The 20,680-nt window shown below is 40.7% G+C and overlaps 1 protein-coding gene across 1 annotated transcript in view; it reads right to left on the minus strand.

Moving 5' to 3' along the window:
* The window catches only part of WNK3 (WNK lysine deficient protein kinase 3), a 348,186-nt gene that overhangs the window by 107,686 nt on the left and 219,820 nt on the right, over nt 1–20,680 (minus strand). The window lies entirely within an intron of this gene.

Raw genomic sequence — 20,680 nt, forward strand, 5'->3', positions numbered from 1 at the left:
ATACCTATTTATGTAATAAACTCAACATGGGATAGACAGACCAGGTATAGGAGACAGGTATAATGCACGAGGCAAACAGAAAATGAAAGTGAATAATGTAAAAATAGTTCAACATGATTAATTCTAATTAGGTATGTTTTATAGATTTGAATCAATATAACTATGAAAGGGCAGGCTACCTTAGTTTAATCTGTGTCAAAAGCATTCTTCAATGCTTTCTTTAATAAACTTGAAGATATTTCTTTTTTTTTAATTTTATTTATTTATTTCTTTTTAGAGACAGAATCTCACTTTATACATGAGATTCTGGTACAGTGCCATGGCGTCACAGCTCACAGCAATCTCCAGCTCCAGGGCTTAGGTGATTCTCTTGCCTCAACTTCCCAAGTAGCTGGGACTACAGGTGCCTGCCACAACACCCAGCTATTTTATGTTGCAGTATGGCCGGGGCCGAGTTCGAATCCACCACCCTTGGTATATGGGGCCAGCACCCTACCCACTGAGCCACAGAAGCCACCCAAGATATTTTGATAAATACAAAAATTTCAATTTTATTTATCTCTTCTAAGAACCAACTTTTTGTTTCATTACTTTTCTGAATGATCCTTTTACTTTCGATTTCATTTATTGCTGATTTAATTTTGGTTATTTATATTCTTCTGCTAGGTTTAGGATTGAATTGCTCTTCTTTTTCCAGTTCCTTAAGATGATTCATTAGTGGGTGGTACCTGTGGCTCAAGGGAGTGGGGTGCCAGCCTCATATACCAGAGGTGGCAGGTTCAAACCCAGCCCAGGCCAAAAACTGCAAAAAAAAGAAAAAAAAAAAAGATGATTCATTAGATTGTTAATGGGTTCTCTTTCTGCTTTTTGGATATAGGCATCTAATGAGACAAATTTCCATCTCAGGACTGCTTTTGCAGTGTCTCATAGGTTTTTGTAATTTATGTCTTCACTGTTGTTATGCTCAAGGAAGTTCTCTTCCTTGACCCAACTGTCATTCAGCATAAGGTTGTTTAATTTCCATGCCTTTGTTTGAGGATGATGATTTTTGTTGGAGTTGAGTTTGACCTTTATTATCTTGTGGTCTGAGAAGATACAAGGTAAAATTTCAATTCTTTTGATTTTGTTGAGGTTTCTGTCCTAAGATATGACCTATTTTGGAGAATGTTCTATAAGCCAACAAGAACATATATACTTTAGCTTTGGGATGGAGTGGTCTGTATATGTCTAATAAGTGCAGTGTTGGCCCATTGAACATTTGGAGCATTTATGCTGGGGATATATAAATATGTAAAATTGAAAAGTCATCTTGTTGTATTGTTCCCTTGACCAATATAATGTGTCCATCTTTGTCTTTTTGGAGTTTAGATGCTTTAAATCCACTTGTATCTGAAAATAACATTACAACCCCTCCTTTCTTCTGATTTCTATTTGCTTGAAAAATTGTTTCACATCCCTTAAACCTAAGTTTCATTTTATCCTTTGAGGCTAGGTGCATTTCCTGCAGGCAGTAAATGGATGGATTATACCTTTTTATCCAGTCAACCTATGCCTCTTCAGTAGGGAATTCAAGCCATTAACATTTATTGAGAGAATTGATAAGTTTGGTAGAGTTCTATTCTTCTTACTTTGGGAAAATGTATTACTTAGTTTTATCTTTTACATAATTGTGGAAGCTAGGTTTTGTCCTTTAGTTTCTGGGAGTTTGCTGGTGGTTCACTGTGATGGTCAGTGTGTAGAACAGGTTGAAATACTTGCTGGGAAGCTGGTCTTGTTGTAGCGAGCATCCTAAATGTTTGCATATCAGTAAATGATTTGATTTCTCCAACAATGTTTTTTTTTCTTTTTTTCTCTGTAGAGACAGAGTCTCACTTTATGGCCCTCAGTAGAGTGCCGTGGCCTCACACAGCTCACAGCAACCTCCAACTCCTGGGCTTAAGCGATTCTCTTGCCTCAGCCTCCCGAGTAGCTGGGACTACAGGCGCCCACCACAACGCCGGGCTATTTTTTGGTTGCAGTTTGGCAGAGGACGGGTTTGAACCCGCCACCCTCGGTATATGGGGCCGGCGCCTTACCGACTGAGCCATAGGCGCCGCCCTGATTTCTCCAACAATCTTAAAAATGGCAGGATATAGAAATCTGGGCTGAAAATTGTTTTGTTTAAGAAGGTTAAAGGTAGATGACCATTCCTTTCAGGCTTAAAAAGTTTCATTTCAGAAGTCCACTGTCACCCTGATGAATTTGCCACTGTAGGTCAATTGGAATCTATTCCTGGCTGCTTTCAGAATCTTCTCGTTTGTCTTGATTTTGGACATGTTCATGTCAATGTAAATTGGAGAAGTTCTGATTAAGTTGAGATGACCTGGGATTAGATATCCCTCTGAAAGGAGTATGACAGAATCTTTAGTGATACTTGGGAAATTTTCATTTATGATATCCTCTAGTAGGACTTCCATTCCTCTGGAGTGCTCTTCTTCCCCTTCTGGGATACCTATCATTTTTCCCCCCGCCCTTTTTTATGATATCTAAAATCCATACAAACATTTATTCTGTTCCTAGCCAGGGGTGGGGGAGGAGAGGATATAGGAGCCCCACAGTGTTCCTCGGGAAGACAATGTCCAAGGCTGCAGGCCCTGGGGCCTGGCTTGGTTTTGAAAGATCCCAGAAGTTGGGGTGGGGGTAGTGGCAAGTTCTAGAAGCCAGCCACCCAAAGGCAGATCCAGCCCTCTGGAGCCTAGAAATCCAGGCCCGCACTGGGCCAGGTGTGGCCCCTGGGGCCAGGCTTGGGTCTGGCTCACAGTCATCCCTAGCTCCTAGGAGGGAAGGCAGCAATGGGCCATGCCCCCGAGGTGAGGACAGTCACTGTGCAAGTTGTCAGGTTTAAATTTAAAATAATAAAAATAACAATACAAAATTTAAAAAAGATATCGCCGGTCTCAGACAAATCCATGACAATACCCTGCCCGCACCCCCCCTCCCCCCCGTCCAACATCAAGTAAGGAAGATGCAGGACTGGGACCTGGTTGGGGGTGCTGGGAGGAGCAGACAGGGCCAGTTGGGTCAGCAACACTCTCACAGAGAGGACAGTCTGGGAAGGGGAAAGAGGAAGGACAGATGAGAGGGGCCATGGCAGGGTCAGGGCTCCAGGGCTGGTCTCAGCTTTTTGTTCTCTTATGCCACCAGTTCCTCCCATTTCTCTTGGTTTTCTGTGTCTTGGTGAGGTGGACAGGGTTAGCTCTCGAGATTTACTGCACTGTTTTGGAAGAGGCCTGCCCGAGGCTAAGGATGGGCCGGGGCAGCAGGAGAGGCGGGTGGGTGGGAGTCATTGCTTGATCTTGGTGTCTTCTTGTACTTTCCAGATCATCAGGTGTATACAGGCGCCGGTGTCCTCACTGGAGCTGTGCCCATCCACATTGTACTAGATGATCTGTCTGAGGTAGTCGGCCATGAGATTTTGCTTGGAGCACTTGTAGGAGAGGCCCAGGCATTAGGAGAAGAGCACAGATGTGTCCACCACAGTGCTGTGGATGACCTTCAGGGGCAGCAGGTCGCTCTCCAGGCTGTGTCCAATCAGGATAATGTCTGCACTGAACACGCTCAGCAGGACAGCCTGCACATCCCTTAGTATGCTGCTTGTGACAGCAAGGTTGGCCTCTGTCACTCCAAAAAACCTAGTGTTGTAGTTGACAATCTCGTTGTCAGGCTTGACGAAGGTGTCATAAACCACCTGCATCTCTGTGTTGACCAGCGTGACACGGGTCAACTCCAGGCCATATGTAGTGTAAGACATCTCACAGTCCAGGGCATAGATTCTTGGGTGGGCATCTTCTGAGAGTTCCTTCTCAAATGTCTTCAAGAAAACCTCAAGGCTTTCCTTCTGGCCATCCTGCACATGTTGCTTTGCAACCTGACAGCCAACAGAGCCAGTGGCAGCTGAGCAGCACATATACTGGGTCTCCCATCTTCCAGCCACTTGGTTCCGGCAGAGATGCCCCCAATGGTAACAACACTCCTCATAGCGGACACAGCAGCCAGAGGAGGATACAAGGTACACAGAACTACAGCAGCAGCAGATCCTTCAGGAGGAGTCCTTGAGCTTCTTCTCCTCAGCTGTGAAGATGACAGCACCCCCCAGGCCACGCCGGATGCGGGAAAGGATAGCCAGTCTCCTTGAGCTGGTCCTCAGTGAACAGGGAGCCCCTTTCAGATTTTCCACACAGGGGCTGCTGGGGCGGCTGAGAGAGAAGCTGGTCTTGGCAGTCAACTTGCCCCCTAACACTACCTCAGATGACACTGGTTTTGTTGAGCCCAGGCACAGCACTGGGAGCCAGGCCTTGCAGCTTCTTTAGGGTCTTCACGGCCACATTCAGGTAGATGTTCTTGCTGAGACTGTGGTCATAGGCTACCTTCTTCTCATTCAGTGCCTTCTCCATGGCCTCCTGGTTGGAGGCACAGAATTTGAGACATTCCTCGATGAACTGGTTGAGATAGCGCTGCTGGATGACGGTGGGGACTTTGCCCCCAAACTCTTTGAGGATAATGGGTTTCTTTAAACTCTGTATGGACGGGATGTGAGTGACCCGCTTGGGGGAGACAATGGTGGTGGTCTTAGATGCTATCTCAGATAGTGTGCGTGTCTTCAGCAGCTGGCTGCTAGGCTCTGGGCCATGGGAAGGCTGGCTGCTGCTGGCCGTGAGAGTCCTCTTGGCACCTGTGGGGGCTGTGGCCAAGTGGAGGTTGAGGATATGGGTGATCTTCTTCATCTTGCCAGGCGCTGAGATGTGGACAGAAGAGGCTTCTCCATCAGCCTAGGGGCAGATGACTCCCTCTGTGCTCACTGGGCCTGCAGAAAACACACCTGCTGGACAGTCAGGCTGGGCAGGAGGCAATGCTGGACCCCACCTCAGAGATTCCACTTGCATGATGATAAATTCCATGTGCATTTGTGGTACACAGAGCAGGCAGCGCTGGGAAGGCTGCCAGAGAGCTGAAGTGGCTATCTTGCTGGCCACTTCCCAATCTTCAGGATACTTTGGGGGGAACTAGCATGGTGCCATGGCCCTCAAAGCACCAGTCTGGCCCTGCTCTGCTGACTCCTTGCCTCTCTCGATACCCATAATTCTTATGTTTCAATGGTGCATAAAGTCCCATAATTCTACTTTCTCTATCTTTTTTGTGTGTGTCTTTAACTGCCTGTGTTAGCTCAAGAGCTTTAACATCTACATCTGAGATTCTTTCCTCTGCTTGGCCTAATCGGTAATTGATACTTTCTACTGCATCTTTAAGTTCCCCAATTGACTGCTTCAATTTCTTTTTATTTATTTATTTCTTTTATTACTTATTTATTTTTTCTTTTTCTTTATTGTTGGGAATTCATTGAGGGAACAATAAGCCAGGTTACACTGATTGCACTCATGTCTTGCCCCCAAAAGGTGTGACACACACCAAGGCCCCACCCCCCCATCCTTCCCTCACTCTGCTCTTCCTTTCCCCACCCCTCCCTCCTTCTTTCTCTCTCTGCTCTTTTCTTCCCCCACCCCCACCATGACCTTGTCATTAATTGTCCCCATATCAAAATTGAGTTCATAGGATTCATGCATCTCCATTCTTGTGATGCTTTACTAAGAATAATGTCTTCCATGTCCATCCAGGTTAATACGAAGGATGTAAAGTCTCCATATTTTTTAATGGCTGAATAGTATTCCATGGTATACATATACCACAGCTTGTTAATCCATTCCTGGGTTGGTGGGCATTTAGGCTGTTTCCACATTTTGGCGATTGTAAATTGAGCTGCAATAAACAGTCTAGTACAAGTGTCCTTCTGATAAAAGGATTTCTTTCCTTCTCGGTAGATACCCAGTAATGTGATGGCAGGATCAAATTGGAGGTCAAGCTTGAGTGCCTTGAGGATTATCCATACTTCCTTCCAAAAAGGTTATACTAGTTTGTAGTTCCACCAGCAGTGTAAAAGTGATCCCTTCTCTCCACATCCATACCAGCATCTGCAGTTTTGATATTTCGTGATGTGGGCCATTCTCACTGGGGTTAGATGGTATTTCAGTGTGCTTTTGATTTGCATTTCTCTAATATATGGGGATGATGAACATTTTTTCATATGTTTGCTAGCCATTCGTCTGTCTTCTTTAGAGAAGGTTCTAGTCATGTCTCCTTAAAATTGATATATGGGATTTTTGGCTTTTTTCACGAAGATTAATTTGAGTTCTCTATAGATCCTAGTTATCAAGCTTTTGTCAGATTCAAAATATGCAAATTATCCTTTCCATTTGTGTAGGTTATCTGTTTGCTTTGGTTATTGTCTCCATAGCTGTACAGAAGCTTTTCAGTTTAATGAAGTCCCATTTGTTTATTTTTGTTGTTGCAATTGCCATGGCAGTCATCATCATGAAGTCTTTCCCGAGGCCAATATTTTCCAGTGTTTTTCCTATGCTTTCTTTGAGGGTTTTTACTGTTTCATGCCTTAAATTTCAGTCCTTTATCCATCTGGAATCAATTTTTTTGTGAGTGGGGAAAGGTGTGGGTTCAGTTTCAATCTTTTACATGTGGATATCCAGTTCTCCCAACACCATTTATTGAATAGGGAGCCTTTCCACCAAGGTAAGTTATTGTTTGGTTTATCAAATATTAGGTGGTTGTAAGATGTTGGTTTTATTTCCTGGTTTTCTATTCAACTCCAAGTGTCTATGTCTCTATTTTTGTGCCAGTACCATGCTGTCTTGACCACCATGGCTTTGTAGTACAGCCTAAAATCTGGTATGGTGATGCCCCCAGCTTCATTTTTATTACTAACAACTGCCTTAGATATACAGGTTTTTTTCTGGTTCCATAAAAAACGCAGAATCATTTTTTACAAATTTTGAAAGTACAATGTTGGTATTTTAATAGGAATGGCATTGAATAGGTAGATTGCTTTGGGAAGTATAGACATTTTAACAATGTTGATTCTTCCCATCCATGAGCATGTTCTTCCATTTGTTAATATCCTCTGCTATTTCCTTTCTGAGGATTTCACAGTTTTCTTTATAGAGGTCCTTCACCTCCTTTGTTAGGTATATTCCTAGGTATTTCATTTTCTTTGAAACTATGGTGAATGGAGTTCTGTCCTTAATTAGCTTCTCATCTTGACTGTTAATGGCGTATACAAAGACTACTGACTTACAGACATTAATTTTATATCCTGAAACATCACTGTATTTTTTGATGACTTCTAGGAGTCTTGTGGTTGAGTCTTTGGGATTCTCTAAGTATAAGATCATGTCGTCAGCAAAGAGAGAGTTTGACCTCCTCTGCTCCCATTTGGATTCCCTTTATTTCCTTGTCTTGCCTAATGTATTGGCTAGAACGTCCAGCATTATGTTGAATAGTAAAGGTGACAGAGGACAGCCTTGTCTGGTTCCAGTTCTAAGAGGAAAAGCTTTCAGTTTTACTCCATTCAGTAAAATATTGGCTGTGGTTTTGTCATAGATAGCTTCAATCAGTTTCAGAAATACGCCATTTATGCCTATATTCTTCAGTGTTCTAATTAGAAAAGGATGCTGGATTTCATTGAATGCTTTTTTTGCATCTATTGAGAGGATCATATGATCTTTATTTTTGCTTCTGTTAATATGGTGGATAATATTTATGGACTTGTGTATGTTAAACCAGCCTTGCATCCCTGGGATGAAACCTACTTGATCATGATGTATGACTTTTTTGATGATAAGCTGTAATCTATTGACTAGGATTTTGTTGAGAACTTTTGCATCTATATTCATGGGTGAAATTATTCTGAAATTCTCCTTTTTGTTTGGGTCTTTTGCTGGTTTTGGTATCAGGGTGATGTTTGCTTCACAGAATGTGTTAGGGAAGATTCTTTCCTCCTCAATTTTTTGGAATAATTTCTGCAGTACAGGAATAAGCTCTTCCTTCAAGGTTTGATATAATTGTTGTGTGAAGCCATCTGGACCAGGGCATTTTTTGTTGTTGGGAGATTTTTTATTGTTTCTTGGATCTCAATGCTTGAAATTGCTCTGTTCGGGAGATCTATTTCATCTGGACTAAGTCTAGGGAGAGGGTGTGATTCCAAATATTGATCCATTTCCTTCACATTGTCAAATTTCTGGGCATAGAGTTTCTGGTAGTATTCAGAGATGATCTCTTGTATCTCTGTGGCATCAGCTGTTATTTCCCCTTTATCATTTCTGATTAAGGTTACTAGAAATTTTACTTTTCTATTTCTAGTTAGTCTGGCCAATGATTTATCTATTCTATTTATTTTTTCAAAAACCAACTCCTTGTTTCATTATTTTCTGTATGATTCTTTTGTTTTCACTTACATTGATCTCTGACTTGATTTTGGATATTTCTTTTCTTCTACTGGGTTTAGGCTTAGATTGTTCTTCCTTTTCCAATTCCATAAGATGGCTTGTGAGTTTGTTGATGCGCTCTCTTTCTGTTTTTTGAATGTAGGCATCTACAGCGATAAATTTTCCTCTCAAAACTGCTTTTGTAGTATCCCACATGTTTCAGTAGCTTGTGTATTCATTGTTGTTATGCTCAAGGAAGTTAATGATTTCCTGTTTTATTTCTTCTTTCACCCATCTGTTATTCAACAGAAGATTTTTTAATTTCCATGCCTTTGTGTGGGGTCGAACATTTTTGTTAGAGTTCCACCTTTAGTGCCTTATTGTCTGAGAAGATACAAGGTAAAATTTCAAATCCTTTTATTCGGTTGATATTTGGTTTGTGTCCCAGGATATGATCAATTTTGGAGAATGTTCCATGGGGTGATGAGAAGAATGTATATTCTTTATTATTGGGATGGAGTGTTCTCTATGCATCTATAAAGCACAGTTGTTCTAGGGTCTCATTTAAATCACTTATACATCTGTTTAATTTCTGTGTAGAGGATCTGTCCAGCTCTGTAAAAGGAGTGTTAAAGTCCCCTGTTATTATGGTATTATCAGATATCATATTGCTCAGACTGAGTAAGGTCTGTTTCAAGAATCTGGGAGCATTTAAATAGGGTGTATAAATATTTAGAATTGAAATGTCTTCTTCTTGTATTTTTCCCTTGACCAATATAAAGTGACCATCTTTGTCTTTTTTGAATTTAGTTGCTTTAAATCCACATGTGTCTGAAGATAAGATTGCAACTCCTCCTCTCTTCTGAATGCCATTTGCCTGAAAAATTGTCTTCCAACCCTTGACTTGGAGTTTTAATTTGTCTTTAGAAGTCAGGTGTGTTTCTCGCAGACAGCAAATGGATGGCTTGTGTTTTTTAATCCAGTTAGCCAATCTATGTCTCATCAGTGAGGAATTCAAGCCATTACAACTTATTGAGATAATTGATAAGTGTAGTAGTATTCTATTGATCTTCTTTTGTGAGAGTCCATTGCTTAGTTTTATCTTTTGCATCAGTGTGGAGGTTATGTTCTGTCCTTTTATTTCTGAGTTCTTACTTTGTTGCTGATCCATTGTGATGGTCAGTGTGTAGAACAGTTTGAAGTATTTCCTGTAGAGCTGGTGTTGTTGTGACGAATTTCCTCAATGTTTGTATATACATAAATAATTTGATTTCTCCATCAATTTTAAAGCTTAACTTAGCAGGGTATAGAATTCTGGGCTGGAAATTGTTCTGTTTAAGTAGATTAAAGGTAGGTGACAATTGTCTTCTTGTTTAGAAAGTTTCATTAGAGAAGTCTGCAGTCACTCTGATGGATTTGCCCCTGTAGGTCAACTGGCGCTTACTCCTGGCAGCTTGCAGAATTTGTGCTTGTCTTGACTCAAGAGAGGTTCATCACAATGTGTCTTGGAGAAGCTCAGTTAGAGTTGAGGCAACCTGGGGTCTGATATCCCTCTGAAAGAAGTGTGTCAGAATCTTTGATGATATTTGGGAAATTTTCATTTACAATATTCTCTAGTATGGCTTTCATGGCTCTGGGGCATTCTTCTTCCCTTTCTGAGATTCCTATAAATCGTATGTTGGAATGCTTCGAAAAGTCCCATAATTCTGACAGTGAACATTCTGCTTTCTCTCTCTTCTTTTCTGCCTCATTAACTATCTGAGTTATCTCAAGAACTTTGTCCTCTACCTCCGAAATTCTTTCTTCTGCATGGTCTAACCTGTTACTGATACTTTCCATTGCATCTTTAAGTTCCCTAATTGACTGCTTCAGTTCCTTCAGCTCTGCCATATCCTTTCTCTAGTCTTCATATCATTCATCTCTTATTCGATTCTGTTTTTGGATTTACTTTTCGTTATTTTCCACTTTGTTAGCCATTTCCTTCATTTTTTCCCATCATTTCCTTCATTGTTTTCATCATATGTATTCTAAACTCCCTTTTTCTCATTCCTAACATTTCTTTGTAGGTGGAATCCTCTGCAGTAGCTACCTCATGGTCCCTTGGAGGGATTGCACTGGACTGGTTCTTCATGTTGCCAGGAGTTTTCTGCTGATTCTTCCTCATGAGTGATTTATTTTATCTGTTTCCTTGCCCTAATTTTACTTTCACTTCCTCTTGCTCTTTAAGTTCCTGTGCCTGTGGACTAAGGTTTCGATGATTCCTTTTGGTACAGGAGCAGAAGGATGAGAAGGTTAAAGAGCAAGAAGGGATAAAAGAAATAAAAAGAAAGAAGGAAAGGAAGGAAGGAAGGAAGGAAGGGAGGGAGGGAGGGAGAGAGGAAGGAAGGAGGGAGGGAGGGAGAGAGGAAGGAAGGAGGGAAGGAAAGAAGGAAAATAGAGAAATGAGAAGGGGTGGGTAAAAGGAAATATTGACAAAAAGAAGAGAGGCACAGAAAGAGGGAGACAGAGCAATCTAGGTGTACAGTAGGGTACTTTGGCACAACCTTAAAAAAAACCCAAAATCTGGGGGTGCCCGGTTGGGTGTTTCCCTTGAGGTTAGCAGCTCTTTACTAACCTGATTGGACACAGTCCCCACCTCTTACAAGTAGAGAGGAAAGACAAAAATGCTACAAATCGAACCAAAACAAGCAAACAGAAAACTACGGGATAAAATTGGGTGTAAAACCAAATAACAGGGGTAGAAACACTAGCAAAAATGAAGTTGTAATTATTGAAAAAGGCAGCAATGGGAAATTGTATTTAAACTAGAGAAATGGAGAAATAAAAGAAAGAAAAAAAGAAAAGAAAAAAATGTATGGAAAAGGTTGAAATTAAAAAAACAAAAAAACAACCTCAAAATAAAAAACAGAAAAAACAAAAACAAAAAAATAAGCAAAGCAGTATATATATCTTGTTGAATATTGTCTGGGCAATAGGTGGTCTTCTGGGGTATGAGATGTTACTCACAATGCTGTTATGACTGGAGGCCTCCACTGATTTCTCAAACCCCACAGGATGGAGACCCTTAAATCTCTCTTCAGCCCTCATAAGGCACTTTAATCTTCTAAACTTGGCTAAGCAGAAGCTTTCCCAGGAAAGTGTTTGTCGCTGGGATCACTGCTGAAGTGGCTATCCACTTACCCAGTGTGCCAAAACCTGTCTCATTCTGTCCATGAGGGTTAAGGCTGTAAGGTGGCTCAGTCCCCGCCTTTAGGCTGGTCAATCACTAGGTTACTAGCTCCTGCCCCATCCCTGCTCTGTGACTCTGAGGGCGGAGCTTTCCGGGGCAGTTCTCTCACAGTGGCTTCCTGCAGCACACAGCCAAGCACTATTAGCTCCGTCTGGCTCAGTGGCTCAGTCTGGGGCTCTAGACAACGCCCAGTGTTCTCCGCACTCCTGCTCAAGCTCTCCCCAAGGCAGTTCACCTGAGTGCCGAGTCCAAAAATACCAAAAAAGTTCACTGGTAAGGCCTTTCCGGTTTGCAGTCTGACTGCTGCTGTACTTACAGCTGCTGGCGGGATTAGACTGATCAAAGACACGCAACCACTTGCCAGTTTTCCACTGTTTTTGTCCTCCTCTTGGGGTCCAGAAGTCTCTTGCTGACTCCCTGTATCCTCAAAGGGATGATTATAGGCAGATCCCCCCCAACCAGAGTTGTCTGTAGTGTTATCTCCCCAGACTCACGGTGCCCAGTTTCAGGGAAGCTGTTAGTCGGCCACCATCTTGCTCTCACGTCGACTGCTTCATTTCTTAAACTCCATGATATCCTTTCTATGTTCTTCCTATCATCCATCTCTTATTTGATTTTTGTGTATTTGATTTTGGTTATTTTCTACTTTATCAGCAATTTCCTTCATTGTCTTTACCATCCATATTTTAAATTCTATTTCTATCATTTCTAACATTTCCTTATAAGTGGAATCCTCTGCAGTAGCTACCACATGATCCCTGGGAGGGTATATGCTCTGTTCTGGTTTTTCATGTTGCCAGGATCCTTCTGTTCTTTCCTCCTCATGAGTGCTTTCTCTTTGTCTGTTTCTTTGCCCTACTTTTTCCTTTCACTTCCTTCTGTTCTTTAAGTTACCGTGCCTCTTATCTAAGATGTTGAAGTGTCCTTTCATAACGGACTAAAAGGAAGAGAAGAGTGAAGAGCAAGAAGGGATAAAAGATTTAAAAAAGAGAAAGGAAAGGAGTAGAGTAAAAGTGAAGTTTGACAAAAAAAGAGAGGTACCAAAAAAGAGACAGGAGTAATAGTGATGTACAGGAGGGTACTTTGACCCAGATGCACAAATCCTAACTTTTGGGAGGCTGGTTGGGTGGTTCCTTTGAGGTCTGGAGCTCTTTGGAAGCCTTAGAAGACACAAGAATCCTCCCCCAAACATAGAAGAAAAACAGATAGTATAAATCAAAACAAATAAAAAACCTTAGGGGATAAAATTGGGGAGAAAAATAATAGAAGGGGCAGAAAAACTAGCAAAAAATGAAGACCTAATTATTAGAGAAGGAAACAATGAAAAATTATACTTACATGAAAACAAAGGAAGAGAAAGAAAAATCTAGGGGGGAAATGTTGGAAAAAAATTTTAAATAGGAAAAAGAAAACTGATGGCTGACTAGAAGCAGCTTTCAACACAGGCTCATGTACAAAGGGAGAGATATTGGACTGAAGTGCATGGAAGTCAAATGTAAGAAGCTGTGCACTGAGATGACTGTGTCAGATACACATGACCCAGGCTGAATCAAGCAGCATAAACAAGAAAGCAGAAGAAAAAGAACAGGCATGAGTCCAGCTCCAAGAGGAAGGGAGACCACCTCCCCAGTAATGGGAGCTCCAAAGAAGGTGACCAACCCACCAGCAAACAGAGTCCAAAAGTCTGCTCACCTTACCCCACAGGACAGCAGACACTAAACTCCAGTATTCTTTTATTATTGACATCCTACTACTGAGCCTAGACCCCATCCTGGCTGGCACAGAAGACCAAATATTTTTCTTGCAATCTGGAGAATTATATCACCCCTATCCCATCCCAGTTGCCAAAAGGAGTGCCCTCTGCAGAGACTGGAATGTTTGGTGATCTGACTGAGAAGCCCAGGAAGTCTGCTGGCCACCGAGCTGCATCCAGAGAACAGTAGTGTACCAGTCCTAACTTTGGTGGAGAGACAGAGAACTACCTGTCTCCAGCTCAGGCAGATCTGTTTTCTGCCCTCCAGGAAAAGCTCTGAGCTCGACTGGGTGAGTGGGCCAGTGTTTAATTGACTTTGAATTTCAACTGAACTTTGGACCTGTACAGTCTACCAGGTGGGGCTCTCTGAGCTCAATTGGTTAGGAGGGGCCTGCTGCTTAAGCAACTTTGGACTGAATTTTGGATTTGCATTCTCTATCTGGCAGAGGCTCTCTGAGGTTAACTGGGTAGGCTGTGCCTCATGTCTGACTGACTCTTACCTGAACTTCAGACCTGCATCCCATGCTGGGTGGCAGCACCCTGAGCTTGACCAGGCGGTGCGCGGTACCTGAGCAACTTTATGTGACCTTTGGTTCTAAACTCTGCACAGAGCTGCAGATTGGCTGGATGGTGCCCAGTTCAAGAGAGTCTCTCCTTAACTTGGGACCACTGCTGTCAGCTGGGCAGCCCTGTGAGCTTCATTTGGTGGGCAGAACCAGTACTGGCAGTGCAACTTTGACTGGATGATGAAACCTGCCATATCTATAAATTATCACAATTAATGTTAATGGTTTGAACTCTCCTCTAAAGAGGCATAGGCTGGCTTACTGGATACAAAAACTCTGGCCAGGTATCTGTTGCCTACAATAAACTCAATTTACCTCAAAGGATAAAACAAGACTCAGGGTGAAGCAATGGGCAACAGTATTGTAGGCACATGGAAAGCAGAAAAAATCTGGGGTTGCAATCTTGTTTGCAGATACAATTGGATTCAAACCAACAAAAATAATGAAAGACGACGTTGGACACAACATAATTGGCAAGGGAAACACACTATATGAAGAGATTTCAATAATTAACATCAATGCAGTCTATCTGAATGCTCCTTGACGTATAAAGCAAACCATAACAGATATGAACAATATGATATTTTCCCATGCTATAATAGTTAGAGATTTTAACACTTCATTGGCAGTACTGGACAGATCCTCCAAGCAGAAACAAAGAAATAATGGACTTAAACAGTACCCTAGAAAAAATGGACTTAACAGACATTTATAGAACATTTTTTATCACAACAAAACTGAATACACATGCTTCTCATCAGCCCAAGGATCACCTTTCAAAATTGAACATACCTTAGGACAAAAGCTAACCTCAATACATTAAAAAAAATAGAACCTATTCCTTGTATCTTTGCAGATCATCATGGAATAAAACTTGAACTCAACAGCAAGAGAAATTTTCATACTCGAATAAAATTATGAAAACTAAATAACTTTATGCTGAATAATAGCTGAGTCATAGATGACATCAAGGAAGAGATCATTAGATTTCTAGAAGAAAACAACAATGAAGCCACACTACCAAAACCTGTGGAACACTGCAATGGCAGTCCTTCGAGGGAAATTTATACCTTTGGAAGCCTTCATCAAGAAAACAGAAAGACAGCAAGTCAACAATCAAATGGGCCATCTCAAGCAAATGGAAAAGGAAGAACAATCTAATCCCAAACCTAGCTGAAGAAAAGCAATAACCAAAATTAGAGCAGAATTAAATATAATTGAAAACAAAAGAATTATATGGAAGATCAGTGAAACAAAAAGTTGGTTCTTTGAAAAGATTACTAAAATTGAAAAAACTTTCAATATTAGGCTATATACTTCTAGACTAGTGGTTCTCAACCTTCCTAATGCCACAATGTATTTTCATTGTTAAAAGGGTTGTGACCCACAGATTGAGAACCACTGTTCTAGACTAACTGAAAACAGAAAAATAAGAACTTTGATAACTACAATCAGAAATGATAAAGGGGAAATAACAATAGATGCCACAAAAGATTCTCAACAATTACTACAAAAACTCTACTCCCAGAAATATGAAAATGTAGAGGAGATAGACCAATATCTGGAAGCACAATACCTTCCAACTTTGCAAGAAAGCTTTAGAAATCTTGAATAGACCAACATCAAGTACTGAAATAGCATCAATTACATAAAATCTCCCCCAAAAGAAAAGCCCTGGACCAGGTGGCTTCACACCAGAATTCTATCAAACCCTCGAAGAGGAACTAGTTCCTGTAATGCATAAACTTTTCCAAAATAAAGAGAAGGAAGAAATTCTCCCCCAACACATTCTATGGAGCAAATATCACCCTGATCCCCAAACCAGGAAAGGACAAAACAAAAAAACTATAGACCAATATTCTTCTTACTAAAGTATCTCAAGAATGGAACAAAAAGTATCCAATGTACTCAGCCCTACTATGAAACTAATTTATGGCTTTCACAGGAAAGCTATAACCCAGTTATAACCTAAGAATATGGGGAAGAGGGAGAGGGAGAGAGGGGAGGGAGGGGGAGGATGGGCAGAAGGAGGGTGATTGGTGCATCTTACAAGGGTACATGTGAAACTTAGTAAATGTAGAATATAAACGTCTTAACACAATAACTAATAAAATGCCAGGAAGGCTATGTTAACCAGTGTGATGAAAATGTGTCAAATGGTCTATAAAACCAGTGTATGGTGCCCCATGATCGCATTAATGCACACAGCTATGATTTAATAAAAAAAAAGAATGAATAAATAGATGAATGTCTATGCAAAAATATTCAACAAGATATTAGCAAATAGAATACAATGACACATTAAAAATGTTATACGCCATGATTAAGTGGGTTTTATCCCACAGATGAAAGGTTGGTTCAACATATGCAAATCCATAAATATAACACACCACATAAATAGAATAAAAAACAAAGACCATATGATTCTATCAATTGATGCAGAAAAGGCTTTTGACAATATCCAGCATCCATTCACGATGAAAACACTCAGGAAAATAGGCTGGAAAATTTCTTAAACTGATATAGGCCAGATACAGCAAACTCACAGCCAATATCATACTGAATGGAGTAAAACTGAAAGCAGTCCCACTAAAATCTAGAACCAACAAGAATGCCCACTGTCTAAACTGCTATTTAATATATGGTGGAAGTCCAAGCCATCACAATTAGGTAAGAGAAGGAGATCAAAGGAATCCAAATGGGGAAAGAAAAGGTCAAATTCTCCCTCTTTACAGATGACATAATCTTATACCTGGAAAAACCCAGGGATTCAACTACAAAGCTCTTAGACATGATCAAGGAATATAGCAGCATTTTGGGATACAAAATCAATACCAACAAATCAGAAGTCTATATATATGCCAACAATTGTCAAGCCAAGAATAAAATCAAAGACTCAATTTCTTTTACAATAACACCAAACAAGATGAAATACAGGGGAATATATCTAACAAAAGATGTGAAAGATCTCTATAAAGACAATTATGAACCTTTGAGAAAGGAAACAGCAGAAGATGTCAACAAATGGAAAACATACCACTCGTGGCTGAGAAGAATCAACATTGTTAAAATGTTCATACTACACAAAGCAATCTACAGATTTAATGCAAACCCTATCAAAGCACCAATGTCATACTTTAAAGAACTTGAAACAAATTATACTTCGAATCACATGGAACAAGAAAAAAACCCTGAATAGAAAATACAATTATTAGAAATAAAAACAAATCTGGAAGCATCACAATGCCAGATTTCAGATTATATGACATGGCAATGGTGATGAAAGGATGGTATTGGCACAAAAAGAGACATAAATCTATGGAATACAATGGACAATATAGAGATGAACCCAGCCACATATCATCATTTGATTTTTGATAAACCTAACAAAAACATGCACTGGGGGAAAGAATCCTTACTTAACAATTGGTGCTGGACGAAGTGGTTATCCACATGTAGAAGACTGAAACTGGACCCACACCTCTCACCACTGACAGAAATTGATTCTCACTGGAGAAAGGATTTCAATTTAACCACAAAACAATAAAAATTCTAGAAGAGTGTGGGGGAAACAGTTGAAGATATTGGACTTGGAAAAAAGTTATGAGGAAGAACACCGCCCCCACAAGCAATTGCAGCAACACCAGAAATAAATAACTGCGATTTGATCAAGCTAAAAAGTTTTTGCACAGCTAAGGGTAACACACAAAAAAGCAAACAGACAGCCTTTGGAAAGGGCAAAGGTTTTTGCATGTTATGAATATGACAAAGGCCTGATAACTAGAATCTACACAGAACTCAAACAGTAAGAAAAGTGCTAACAATCCCCTCTGTAAGTGGGCAAGAGATTTAAACAGAAACTTTCCCGAGAAGGACACATGACTGGCCAACAAACAGCTGAAAAAAGGCTCATCATCTTTAATCATCAGAGAAATGCAAATCAAAACCACTCTAAAATGTCACCTGACTCCAGCAAGATTACCCTACATCACAAAGTCACAAAACACCAGATGCTGGTTCCGAAGTGCAGAGAAGGGAACCCTGTGACACTGCTGGTGGGATTGAAAACTAAAATAGCCTTCTTAAAGAAAAGTATGGAGAATTCTTAAAGATCTAAAAATGGACATTCCATTTGATCCTGTAATCCCATTACTAGGTATCTACCCAGAAGAACAGAAATAATTTTACCACAAATACATTTGTACCAGTATGTTTATTGTAGCTCAATTCACTATTACCAAATCATGGAAGCAAACTAACTGCCCATTAACCCATGAATGGATCAACAAACTGTGGTATATGTATACCATTGAATACTATTCAGCCATTAAAAAGATGATGTTACATCTTTTACATTTACCTGGATGAAGTTAAAATAAATTCTTGTTAGTAAAGTATTGCAAGAATAGAAAATTAAATAGTCAATGTACTCCATACTATTATAAAATTAATATATAAATAATTACATGGTCATAAGAACAATAAAACACAAATATAGTCTAGTACAGGGGCAGAAGGAGGCAGAAGGGGGAGAGGGGTAGGGGAGGAAGATGGACAGAAAGAGGGACAGCATGAGACAGCATCTCACTTAATGTGCACATTGTGAGGGTGTATAACATGCCACCTCAATGAGGGGCTCTTTTTACAAAAGGAACTTTACCCTGTTAGTGAGAACATCATAACCTAAAAATTTGTACCTTCATATTAATTTGAAATAAAAAATAAATTAAAAACTTGTACTTAGGGAACTGAAGAAGGTAATAAATGCATTACTGAGAAAAAATGAAAAGTAAGAAAAAACTGTGTGTGTGTGCATGTGTGTGAATTTTGCTGTATATTGCCTAGGCAACAGGCAATTCTAGGACAGTGGTTCTCAACCTTCCTAATTGCCACGTTGTTACAAATAGAACAAAGGAGTCATGAACCACAGGTTGAGAACCGCTGTTCTAGGATATGACATACTAATCACAACACTGAAACAGCTATATAATATGGCGACTAGAAGGCTCTGTCTTGTCCAGAAGACCTGGTGTGGTCTTCCTGATTTCTTTGCCCTCACTCCCCCAGGATTGGGAGCCTGAAGGTCACTTCAGATCACTTAACAGACATGCCTCAACCATTCCAAACTGTGTCCCTTGGCCAGATTAACCAGAAATCATTACCCAGATTAACCAGAAATAGAAAAGTAATTTGATTACCTCAATCAGAAATGAAAAGGGGGAAATAACAACTGATACCACAGAGATAAAAGAGATTATTTCTGACTACTGCCAGAAACTCTATGCCCCCAAATTTGACAATGTGGAGGAAGTTGACCAATACCTGGAATCATACCATCTTCATAGACATAAGCAAGAAGAAATAGATCTTTTGAACAGACCAATGTCAAGCAATGAGATTGCAGAAATAATAAAAAAAAACTTCCAACAAATAAAAGCCTGGGACCAGATGGCCTCACATCAGAATTCTATCACACCTTCAAAGAGGAGCTTGTATCTAAACTGCAAAACCTATTCCAAAACATTGAGAAAGAAGGAACCCTCCCAAATACATCCTAAGAAACAAACATCACCTTAATTCCAAAACCAGGAAAGGACCCAAATTCACTAATGAATACTAATACAAAAATACCCAACAAAATCTTGGCTAACAGATTGCAGCTATATATTTAAAAAATTATACATCATGATCAAGTAGGCTTCATCCAAGGGATGCAAGGCTGGTTTAACATATGCAAATCCATAAATGTAATACATCATATCAAATAGAAGCAGAAACAAAGACCATATGATCCTCTCAATAGATGCAGAAAAAGCATTTGACAAAATGGAGCATCGTTTTCTAACAAGAACACTAAAGAAAATAGGCATAGGTGGCACATTTCTTCAGCTGATTGAAGCCATCTATAACAAACTCACAGCTTACATAATAGTGAATGGAGTAAAACTGAAAGCTTTTCCACTTAGAACTGGAACCAGAAAAGGATGTCCACTATCAGCACTATTATTCAACACTGTGCTGGAAGTTCCAGCCAACACAAACAGGCAATAAAGGGCATCTAAATGGGGGCAAAGGAGGACAAACTCTCACTCTTTCCTGATGATATGATCTTACACTTAGAAAACCCTAAAGATGGGAGAGGAGACAAGATGGCTGACTGAAGCCAGCTTTCCACAGAGGCTCCCGTCCAGTAGGAGAGTTAAAGGACAAAAATTCAGCAAGTAACCTGGTGGATTTGAGCTGCACTAAGAGAGAAGGTTGAAGAACGCATGTCAACCCCGCTGAGGGGAACCACAGAGTTGTTCTGTTCTGTCAGTAACATTAATCAGGGGCGAGACTGGACGTGAGTGAAAACCCCCCAACCTTCATCAAGCACCGGAAGTTCTCAGGCCTCACCTACTCCTGCTAGAGAGAGGCAGAGCACAGCAGCCAAGCAGACTTCTTTGTGATTCAGGCAGGTGCAAACTCCTGGAGTACTGATTCACTACAGGCAACTGGGTCAGCCAACTGCAGGGCTATCAGGGACTAGGTGTGACAGCGGTGCAAGGCAGGGAAGGAGGCATCAACCTTCCCAGACTGATCTATTGGCTGGGTGGCTCCTCCTGACTCCACGCAGCACTGGAGCAAGCCACACCAGAGTAGTCACCAGACCCCTGTGATCCAGTTCCCAGAGACCTCTTAAACTCTCACCCGAGACAGGTGCAGACTGAGACAACTGATTTGGACTTTTTGAACTGAACCAATCGCCTGAAGACAAATCAGGTGGTGCCCTGGGTGCACGGTGGTAGGAAGGTTTGATTTTTCTTTTCCAATTGTTTGCCGG

The sequence above is a fragment of the Nycticebus coucang genome, chromosome X (genome assembly GCF_027406575.1).
Source record: "Nycticebus coucang isolate mNycCou1 chromosome X, mNycCou1.pri, whole genome shotgun sequence".
In the NCBI taxonomy this organism is placed as follows: Eukaryota; Metazoa; Chordata; class Mammalia; order Primates; family Lorisidae; genus Nycticebus; species Nycticebus coucang.